Genomic DNA, 9,956 nt, shown 5'->3' on the forward strand with positions numbered 1-9,956 from the left:
GTCAGTCGCCGGGGCAGACCAGGCCTGTGAGCCGGGGAGCGAGCGTGCCGGATCCTGCTCCCGAGTCAGCCGAGGGGCCAGACAAGGCGGCGGCGGCGGGGGCCGAGCGTTGCGTGGAAGCGAGGCGCGCCGTGGAGGACCTCTTCCAGCGGAGCTGCGAAGGCCTCGATCAGGACCAGCGGCAGCGGCTCCAGGAGCTACTCGCCCAGAACGAAGATCTCTTTGCGGCGAGAGATGAGGACTGCACCCGCACTGCCCTGGTCCAACACGAGATCAACACCGGCGACGCTCGGCCCATCCGCATCCCACCGGGACGCATGATTTATGCCAAGCGGACCGCCGCCGAGGAAAAGATCCGGGAGATGGCCGCAGCGGGGGTGATTGAGCCCTCCGCGAGCCCGTGGTCGGCGCCAGCCGTACTGGTCAAAAAAAAAGACGGCTCGTGGAGGTTCTGCGTCAACTATCGCAAGCTGAACGAGGTCACCCGGAAAGATTCCTACCCCCTGCCGAGGATAGATGACGCCCTGGACTACATCACCGGGTCGACCTGGTTCAGCTCCCTGGACCTCCGCTGCGGCTACTGGCAGGTACCGCTTGCTCCCGATGCTCGCCCGAAGACGGCCTTTTCCATCGGCCAGGGCCTCTGGCAGTTTACTGTCATGCCTTTTGGCCTGTGCAATGCCCCGGCGACGTTCGAGAGGCTGATGGAGAGGGTGCTGGCATCGGTCCCGCGGAACCAGTGTGTGTTGTATCTGGACGATCTGCTGGTCCATGCCCGGAGTTTCGATCAGGCCTTGACGAACCTCCAGGCGGTGCTGGCCTGCATCCGCCGTGCTGGCCTGAGGCTCAACCCCCGCAAGTGCGAGCTCCTGCGGCGGGAGGTGACCTTCCTGGGACATGTTGTTGGACCGCGAGGGGTGGCTACGGACCCAGGTAAGGTCGCCGCAGTGAGGGGCTGGCCGACTCCACGCACCGTCGCGGAGCTGCGCAGCTTTCTGGGGTTGGCCTCATACTACCGGAGGTTCGTCCGGGATTTTGCCAGCATCGCTGCCCCGCTGCACCGCCTCACCGACAAGGGCCGCCGTTTTGACTGGGACTCGGGCTGTGAGACTGCCTTCGGCCGGTTGCGTGAAGCTCTGGTGGGGGCCCCCGTGCTGGCCTACCCCGACCCGCGGTTGCCGTATGTTCTCGATACCGACGCGAGTGACTCGGGGGTGGGCGCGGTGTTGGCGCAGGAGGGGCCGGATGGGGAGCGCGTAGTGGCCTACTATAGTCGGGCTTTGACTAGGCCCGAGCGGAACTACTGCGTGACCCGTCGCGAGCTGCTAGCGGTGATGGCGGCGGTCCACCACTTCAGGCCGTACCTGTTCGGGACCCGGTTCCGGCTGAGGACCGACCATGCGTCCCTCACCTGGCTGCTCCACTTTAAGGAGCCGGAGGGGCAGATGGCGCGATGGATAGAGATCCTGCAGGAGTACGACTTCACTGTCGTGCACCGTGCGGGGTCTCGCCATCTCAATGCCGACGCTCTCTCGCGGCGCCCCTGCGAGGCCGCGGACTGCCACCACTGCGCCCGGCGGGAGCAGCGTGAGGGGGCTGTCCGCCCCGTGGCGGGGGTGAGCACCGCGGCCACGGCCCGGGAGGGGCCGCTGGGGGTGGGCCTGCCAGACCTGGCGCAGCGTCAGGCAGCTGATCCTGACGTGGGGCCGGTGCTCCGCTGGAGGGCAGCAGGAGTGCGGCCTACGCGAGAGGAGCTCGCCCCGCACCCAAAGTCCGTCAAGGCCCTCTGCGCCCTGTGGGAGGCCTTGGAGGTAAAGGACGGGGTGCTGCGCCGGGGGTGGCGGGTACCCTCCAGTGGCGAGGTACGGTGGCAGCTGGTGGTGCCTCGGTCGCTCCGCGGGGCGGTGCTCCGAGCGGTGCACGGCCAGCCGGGCGTGGGGCACTTCGGCGGTAAAAAAACCCTGCAGCGTCTCCGAAGCCATTTTTATTGGGGTCTTTGCCACCGGGACGTGGAGCGGTACTGCCGAACGTGTGCGGTGTGCGTGGCACAGAAGGGCCCCCCCGAGCGCTCCCGGGCCCCCCTCCAACAACACCAGGTGGGGGCTCCTATGGAGCGGGTGGGAGTGGACGTTTTGGGCCCGTTTCCGCGCACTGAGGCCGGGAACCGCTACGTCTTGGTGGCCATGGATTATTTTACGAAGTGGCCGGAGGCCTACGCCCTCCCGGACCAGAGTGCCCCCACGGTGGCCGATGCACTGCTGGAGGGGATGTTTGTCAGGCTGGGGGTGCCGGAGGAGTTACACAGTGACCAGGGGCGTAACTTCGAGTCCCAGGTCTTCGCCAGAGTGTGCCAGCGCCTGGGGATCACTAAGACGCGGACCACACCGCTGCATCCCCAGAGCGACGGGTTGGTGGAGCGGTTTAATCGGACGCTCGCCACCCAGCTGGCCACCCTGGTGTCCCGGCACCAACGGGACTGGGACCGCCACCTCCCCCTTGCGCTCTGGGCGTACAGGACCGCGGTCCAGGAATCCACCGGGTGCACCCCGGCCTCGCTCATGCTGGGCCGGGAAATGCGAACACCGGTGGACCTGGTCTTCGGCCCGCCGCCCGGAGACGGGTCGGCACCGCCGGCTGGACCGGACTACGAGTGGGACCTGCGGCAGCGGATGCAGCGGGTGCACAGCTTTGCACGGACCCACCTGACACAGGCGGGGGTCCGGCAGAAGCGGTACTACGACCTGCGCTGCAGGGGGCCTGCCTTCCAGCCCGGGGACTCGGTTTGGGTGTACAACCCGCGGCGCCGCAAAGGCCTCAGCCCTAAGCTGGCGCCGTCGTGGGAGGGGCCCGCTGAGGTACTCGGGGTGGTGGGCGAGGTCTGCTACCGTGTCCGGTTGCGAACACGGGGGAGAGTGGTGGTCCTGCACCGAGACCGCCTGGCCCCCTACCGGGCCCGGGAGGAGGAGCCGTGTGGGGAGGCTCTAGAGGAGCAGCCGGGGCTGGAGCCGGCCGATAGTGGGGCGTCCGTGGGTCGCCAGCCGTCACCGCGGCGCAGCGGCCGCTCACGCAGGGTTCCGCAGCAGTTGGCCGGATACGAGTACAGCCTGAGGGGGGTGTTCGACGTCGGCGAGACGCCAGACGCTTCAGGTGGGGGCAGTGTAACGCCCTCGCCTGGTGGTGAGGAGGAAGCGCCCCTAGGCGCTCGTAGTACCGCGGGGCATGCTGGGAGTGGTAGCCGGGGAGAGTATGAGGGTCAGCACGATGACCAGCGGCTGACCCTACCTGTGTAAATAATGTCCTAGTAATTCGAGTGCCCTGTGTAGTCCTGTAAAAGTGTAGTGTGTTGTTAGGTAATTACCACCCTAAATATGTGTACGTGTTCCGTCAGTCTCCTCATGTGTGTGTAGATCCTGTGTTTGGTTTTGGTGTGGTTGTCAAATAAAGTCAGTGTTTTGGCTGGTTAATCGCGTCTCCACTGTTCTTTAGTTCTGAAAAGAACCTGCAACGCTACAGTATAAACACATTCAAAATGGTTGAAGGCATTTTTTTCTCCAAAATATACATAGGATTAAACCAATGTAAACATTCCAGTAATTACAGAGAGTAATAACAGTATAGCTTTCCTTATTTGTTGTCCACATTTATTTATTTACCTGCTAACTGTTTGCTAACTGTAGCTATTTGACACAATGTATCAGGGCAGTATTATTTTTTTAATTTTTTATTTTACAAAAAAGTAAGTCATGTAAAAGGATGTATCAATATAATGTATTGTGCGTCTTCACACATATACAGAATTCCTAAAGTTCCCTTTGAAGTGTGTTTCAACACTGCGCCTTGTGAGATTTTAACTTCCCTATACTTTGTTAGAAATGTACATCGTTATAAAAAGTTTAAAATATATTTTGTTTCATTTATGTTTACAGCATTGTAATATGAAATCTTGTTCCTGTACTTCAACCCTGTCCTAGTTTCCATGGTAACCTGTCCAAAACTAAGAGCTGAATACAAAAAGACCTCCAAGGGATAAAGCTACTTCACCACAGGAACCTAGAATAAAAGTCTAGAGGCCAGCATGGTAGTAATGAGCATGATATGGGTTAAAAAATCTCTGGATGAATGCATGGCAGAAAAATATTTTTAGTGACTGTGATACAGACTGCCAAATCTTTATTGTGTCATTAAATTCATGAACAATAAGATTCGAAAATGGTGCCATTTTTGGCAAAGCAATGACTGATCTCAAAAAAAGCTCTGAACAGGTTTGATCACAAGGAATCTGTTGACCACCATTTTCAAAAACAAAAATAAATGAACAGTTCTTATTTCAGCCAAGTGTCAAATAATTCTTTTCATATTTTCTTCTTCAATATCTAATCAGAATTTGTCAAAACAAATTTAATGAAGTGAGAACTGATACATTTTAAAACCAAAACAGTGTCCAGTAGTCCTATTCTAGTTCAGTCGTAACCTATAATGGTGTCAAAGTCAAACTATTGTATACAAGTAGAACACAGAAAGAACTGCTGGCCAGGTCCTACAGTATATAGGGTCTATCTGGTGTTTCCTGGTGATCTGATTAGTCACTACAAGCTACGACAAGGTTCTTATCAATAATATCATTTGTAATAGAGATCAGTGTTTTGTTTGATTATAATATGAACATTATAATAATGTTCCATGATATGGGAAAAGCAATGATGTGCATTAATTGAACAAGACATACCTAACATCACCCACTCCAAAAAAGCAGTGTAATTACAAAAGATATTCAATTTGGTCACAAAAATGCCTTCATTTAATCATCTTACATTTAATCGGTTGTTAAATTAAATTAGAAAAATCTAATGTTGGTTGTTGTAACATGCCTTCTTTGGGTTAAATAATAACAGATGTTGAAGTATGTTACTGTACTAGTAACTACATTTCTTATTAATTGTGCATCTTTACTTGTTCTGTGCAAATCTGAAGCAAGCTGCTTAAGAAAAACACTCATGTGAATTGATGAGCTCTTAAATTAACCCCCTGAGGTGGTCATGAGTAGCTTAGTGCTAAACTTGTTTCCTTTGTGGAAAACAGCAGTAACGGATTCAACACGGTGCTTTGTGAGCGCACCCTGAAATTCCTCCCTGTGAATGGTCATGCATCTATGAGTTTGTGGTGTATCCCAGGAGGCCAGTGTCTGCTCTTCCCCTGACATAAGTACCCCACTGTTAGCGTTCCAGGCTCACAGTACGAAAGGATATGGATGGCTTCTCGATGTGCAGCTTCTAAGATGTGAGCGCTGTTTTTCTCTCTCAGGCTGGTGCAGGAGATGGCAGCAGCGAATCGGATTAAATAATAAAAAAGCTTTGACAAAAGTTGGAGGTCTGAAAGGGGAAAATGATTGCTTCTCTAAATGTAAAAAGAGAAAGAGTAGAATGCTAATAATGATAATACAAATTATCATCTTTTCCAAATAACTGAGAAACAGACACACAGTAATACTGCTAACTTCATTATAATAAACTATTTTATATAGCATCTTTTGGCTTCCCAAAGCACTTTACAGAATGACAACAGCAACAACAGTTAAAAATAAACAAAAATTACATAAGATAAACCCAATGAGAATATGCAGAGGAGACAGTAGATGGTGGTACTAAATACAGCAGGAGCAGAGGGGTTACGAACAGAACCAGTAAAGTAAAGGTTCTTCTAAAGAAGAAGGTTTTGAGTCTGGATTTTTAAGGAATTTAGAGAAGGTGATTCTCTGATATCCTTGGGGGAGAATATCAAATATTGTTAAAAGAAATAAAATAATCCATAATATACAGCATATTAGAAGTGTAAAATGTTTTGTACTAAGCTGATGTTTTTTGTTTTACAGAGAATACTTTCACATAGTTTTCCCGTGTTCTCTTGGCATATATTTTTGACACCTAGCAGGATGGTATCCGAGCGTTGTTCTGACTGAGTCTCAGCTGGATCGTAAGGATGGCAGCTGGTCTTTTCTCCAGAGGAATGCTGAGGAGCGACTATGTCCGCTTGCCTGTGTGTCAGTCTCGGCGAGGAGGACCCAGCTCTGCAGGAGCAGCCAGACCTCTGCCTCAGAAGTTCTACTCCATTTGTCAAAAGGTTGTCCACACTACTAAGCATGAAAACTTTATTTTTTATTTGTTCTGTTTGTTATTTGTTCCTTTCTTTTTTATTTGTTCCCCTACGTACATTTCAAAAACATTTTTCAAAGCCCTAAACCATTTTCGTATGGTGGAGGATTGTGATCACATATTTGAGAGAACTCCTGCAAACAGATATTTATAAAGCAATAGGTTGGTTACATCACATCACTGACTTTTAGGCCCTGTCCTTCAAGGTTTCCTTGTGTCCAAAGAAGGCTCCTAGTTTAGCCTGTGTGCTTGGGCAGGACTACCGTGTGCTGCCAGTCCCTCATACTAGAACCAAGAAAGCAAGAGAAGGCTGGGGAGACATTTCACAGCAAAACTGATTTCCTGGCTGAATCATTGCATTGCTTTTAATTTTTTAACTTGAACAGATTTGTCACAAAATTCCACTCAAAATACCTTATTTTCATCTTTTCGATCTGAGACAGATTTAATTGATTTAGAGAGATGTTTGCATACAAGAGGATAAAAAGGAGGAATCTAAATGGACAAACATACTGTACTTGTGTAATGGCGCTTGGCGAGTGTGGTCTCCAGTAACACCATGGACAGAGGTCAATCTGCCAGTTAATTGCCAATCTGCCCATTCACATTGCAACATGGTTGGGTAGGTTGTCAATACTGCTGGCCTGAAATATACTCAGCACTTACCTCATTGTAAGCATGGTATTTCCTTCTACTCTGTCTACATTGCAGTTCTCTGTCTTGGCCTTTGTTCGAGACCTGGTGCTTCTCTCAGGTGTCTAGGGGTAAAGGGGTGTAACATTTAGGATGGGTTTGGATGCAGGTGGGTTTCTGGTGAGGGACTTAGGAAGCGTGACCACAAAAGTCTGGTGCAAATGTGATTTATTTTTTTAAAAGTGAAAAAGTGACTGGTACGTATACAGAACACAATAACACACAGGGAAGAGGAACTTGAGCAGTGCCAAAGGAAAGAAAATAACAAAACCAAACGGATCTAGCTAATACAGTGAAGTCTAACCTACAGTAACTAACCAAAACAAAAATACAAGTCTTCGGCATCTTCAGGCACCCTAAGTTCCCTTCACTGACTAACCAGAACTGAAATACATGAGTGCCACACGCCCCTAACCTAGTGTGTCTAGACAGAAAACAAACCTATGTGTGCACAATGTAACCCGACTACCTCACTTATACCTTTTCCCCTGGTGTACAACAAGTTCACAGTTAATGAGTGAACTAATTGCACGATTATGGGAAAACGGGTAATACTGAAGAAAATACACAAGCAAGGAATAGGATAACAAATGAGCACAAGCAAGGTAAAGGGAAAGTAACAAGTGCGGGCAAAAACAAAGGAAATCAAAACACACAAAAGCAAAGCTGACCGAAGTTGAGCTGAAAGCTAAGGGAGTCGAACTTCTTCTGGTATTTAAACTGTAGATCTTGGGTTCTGGTTGGCCGGGAGTAGAGATGATAATGACATCATAACTGCAGCAATAGTGTAATGATGGACCAATGGGGAGGGGGGTACCTGAATACAGGAATTGGGGAAAAAAACAAAACATACAGACACACGGGGATGTAACACTCTCGTATCTCGACCCCGATCCATGGATCTCCTTCTGGCTCTGTTTAGTCTTCCTGTCTGTGGCCTGGACTGCCTGACTCCCCAGGGTTTGAACCTCTCTTCTGCCAGCCCATTGCCTTTGCGTGTCTGCGTTTCTGTGTGTCTGCTCTTATGTTCACGCACACACTGAATGCAGTACCATGCAAAACTATTCTCCCTTCTCCAGTGACATTACATTTTGCTACATTACAAATGATGTATACAGCCAACAAATTAAGTTAATATTGTACATAAATATGTTCCTTATTTGTATACATACAAAACTCAAACTCCGCACAGAGGCGTGGCTGTTGTGGTAGAATTCGCCCGCTCCACAGAATTCCCCCAAGGATGGGCCTGACAGTTAAGAGGAAGGTGTATCTTATTATCCAGATAATACCTAGATCAGGTTGGCCTGCCAAACTAAGCAGATGGTCTAGGTTGGAACTGATTATGGAGGAGACCATAATGCCTATGGTGACTTTGAAAAAGCTATAGAGTTTAATGGCTGTGATAGTAGAAAATGTGAATGAACCAACAGTATCTAGACAATCCACAAAGCAGACATGTATGTGCTGAAAAAAAGTCTCATATTCAAAGTCTCAACATTCAGTTGTGCAAAGTTGGTAGACTTATCCAGCAAGACTAGCCACTGTAATTGATGCCAAAAAGGCTTTTGCCAAGTATTGACTTGAGGGGGTGACTATATATGTAATTTACATATTGACTTTTTTGCAATTTTTGCTGGCATTGAACTTTGTTCATCCATAATAGTCTTACAATACTATTACAAGGCTCTGTATGTGCAAAGGTGACGTTCTCATGCAAAGTTGACGAAAGGCATGCAGGTTATCTGGTTTTACCATAATGCAATAGTGCCATTGTTCTGTTAATGAGAGACAGGACACATCCCGGGAAGGCTCCTGTCACGGAATTTGCCATCTCTGACATGTCATTAAGACATTCAGGGGCATCCATCCACTGCCTCTAGACTCCAGCGGCCCTGACAGGAAGCATCTGTGATTGACCCAAACATAGATCAAGCGAAATAAAACAATGTCCAGGCAAATACACAGATCATGAAAATTCACAGGAACTGCCTGGAGGGTCCCTTATGAAAAGCAACAGCTTTAGCTGCTAAAATAACTGGTTGTCATGGGAGACCCATAACTCAAATACAGTGATAAATACATCATAGGAAAGGTATCAAATGAGAAGAGGCCATTTGGCCCATCTTGCTCAATTGTTTGCTAGTACCTTATCGCTGTTGTCCAGCCTTTTCTTGTGGTATATTTTTTAAATGATGTAGCTGAGTAGTGTATTCCTAACACCTATAACCCTTTGACTATAAAATGATCTCCTATTTCTATTCTTAAAGAACAGCCCCTAAGTAGTAATGTAGGCTGGCAGCTTTAAGAAATTCAAATGCTGGTATCAAGGAGCCTGGTAATCTTCTCTGTTCAAAACTAAACAGATTCAGTTTCTATGACATCTCTATGTAGGCCAGGAATCAGTCTCTTTGCTCCTTTTATCTGATTGCAAGTAAGACATTTCCTTATTGCAATGTTGTACAATCTATATGAAAAACATTACCCATTCTAAATGAGGTCTTACCAATATACAGTATAATCCTTACATTCCTACAGTATCTTAATCAGATAGAAAATGTTTGCTCTATAGGCCTTTTTATTTCCTCAACACATTGTCAAGAGGAACACATTGAAAAGCTGACATAAACACCTAAATCCTTCCTTCAAGATCAGTGCCTCCCATTGTGCTGAAATGTAATGTACAGTATGTCATTCCTACCTTCATGTTTTATGCTTCACTTTCGTCTGTCCATCCATTTTCTTACTTTATGCAGCAAAGGGTCAAGGGTATTCTTCACTTCTCCAGATTAAATTTAATTTACCTGGTACTTTGGATTTTACCTAAATCTTTTGCAACTGCTTTTCTTCCAAAGCATTTGCTTCTATCCCTGTGTTTCTGCCGTATCTAAATCTGATGTTTTCCTACTTTACCAGCAGACATGATAATGATCATCAGGGCGGAGTGGTAGCTCTGTGGCTAAGGATCTGCGCCTGTGCCTGGAAGGTTGCTGGTTCAAATCCCGCAGCTGGCAGGGGAATCCTACTCTGTTGGGTCCCTGAGTAAGGCCCTTAACCCCAACTGCTCCAGGGGTGCTGTACAATGGCTGGCCCTGTGCTCTGACCCCAAGCTTC

The 9,956-nt window shown here is 48.5% G+C and overlaps 1 pseudogene; it reads right to left on the reverse strand.

Annotated features, from left to right (window-relative positions):
- Positions 1–322: 322 nt before the first annotated feature.
- LOC148831668 (uncharacterized) lies at positions 323–2,034 on the reverse strand (annotated as a pseudogene).
- Between the last annotated feature and the right edge of the window lie 7,922 nt (positions 2,035–9,956).

The sequence above is a fragment of the Atractosteus spatula genome, chromosome 6, assembly GCF_055471065.1.
Source record: "Atractosteus spatula isolate fAtrSpa1 chromosome 6, fAtrSpa1.hap1, whole genome shotgun sequence".
NCBI lineage: Eukaryota > Metazoa > Chordata > Actinopteri > Semionotiformes > Lepisosteidae > Atractosteus > Atractosteus spatula.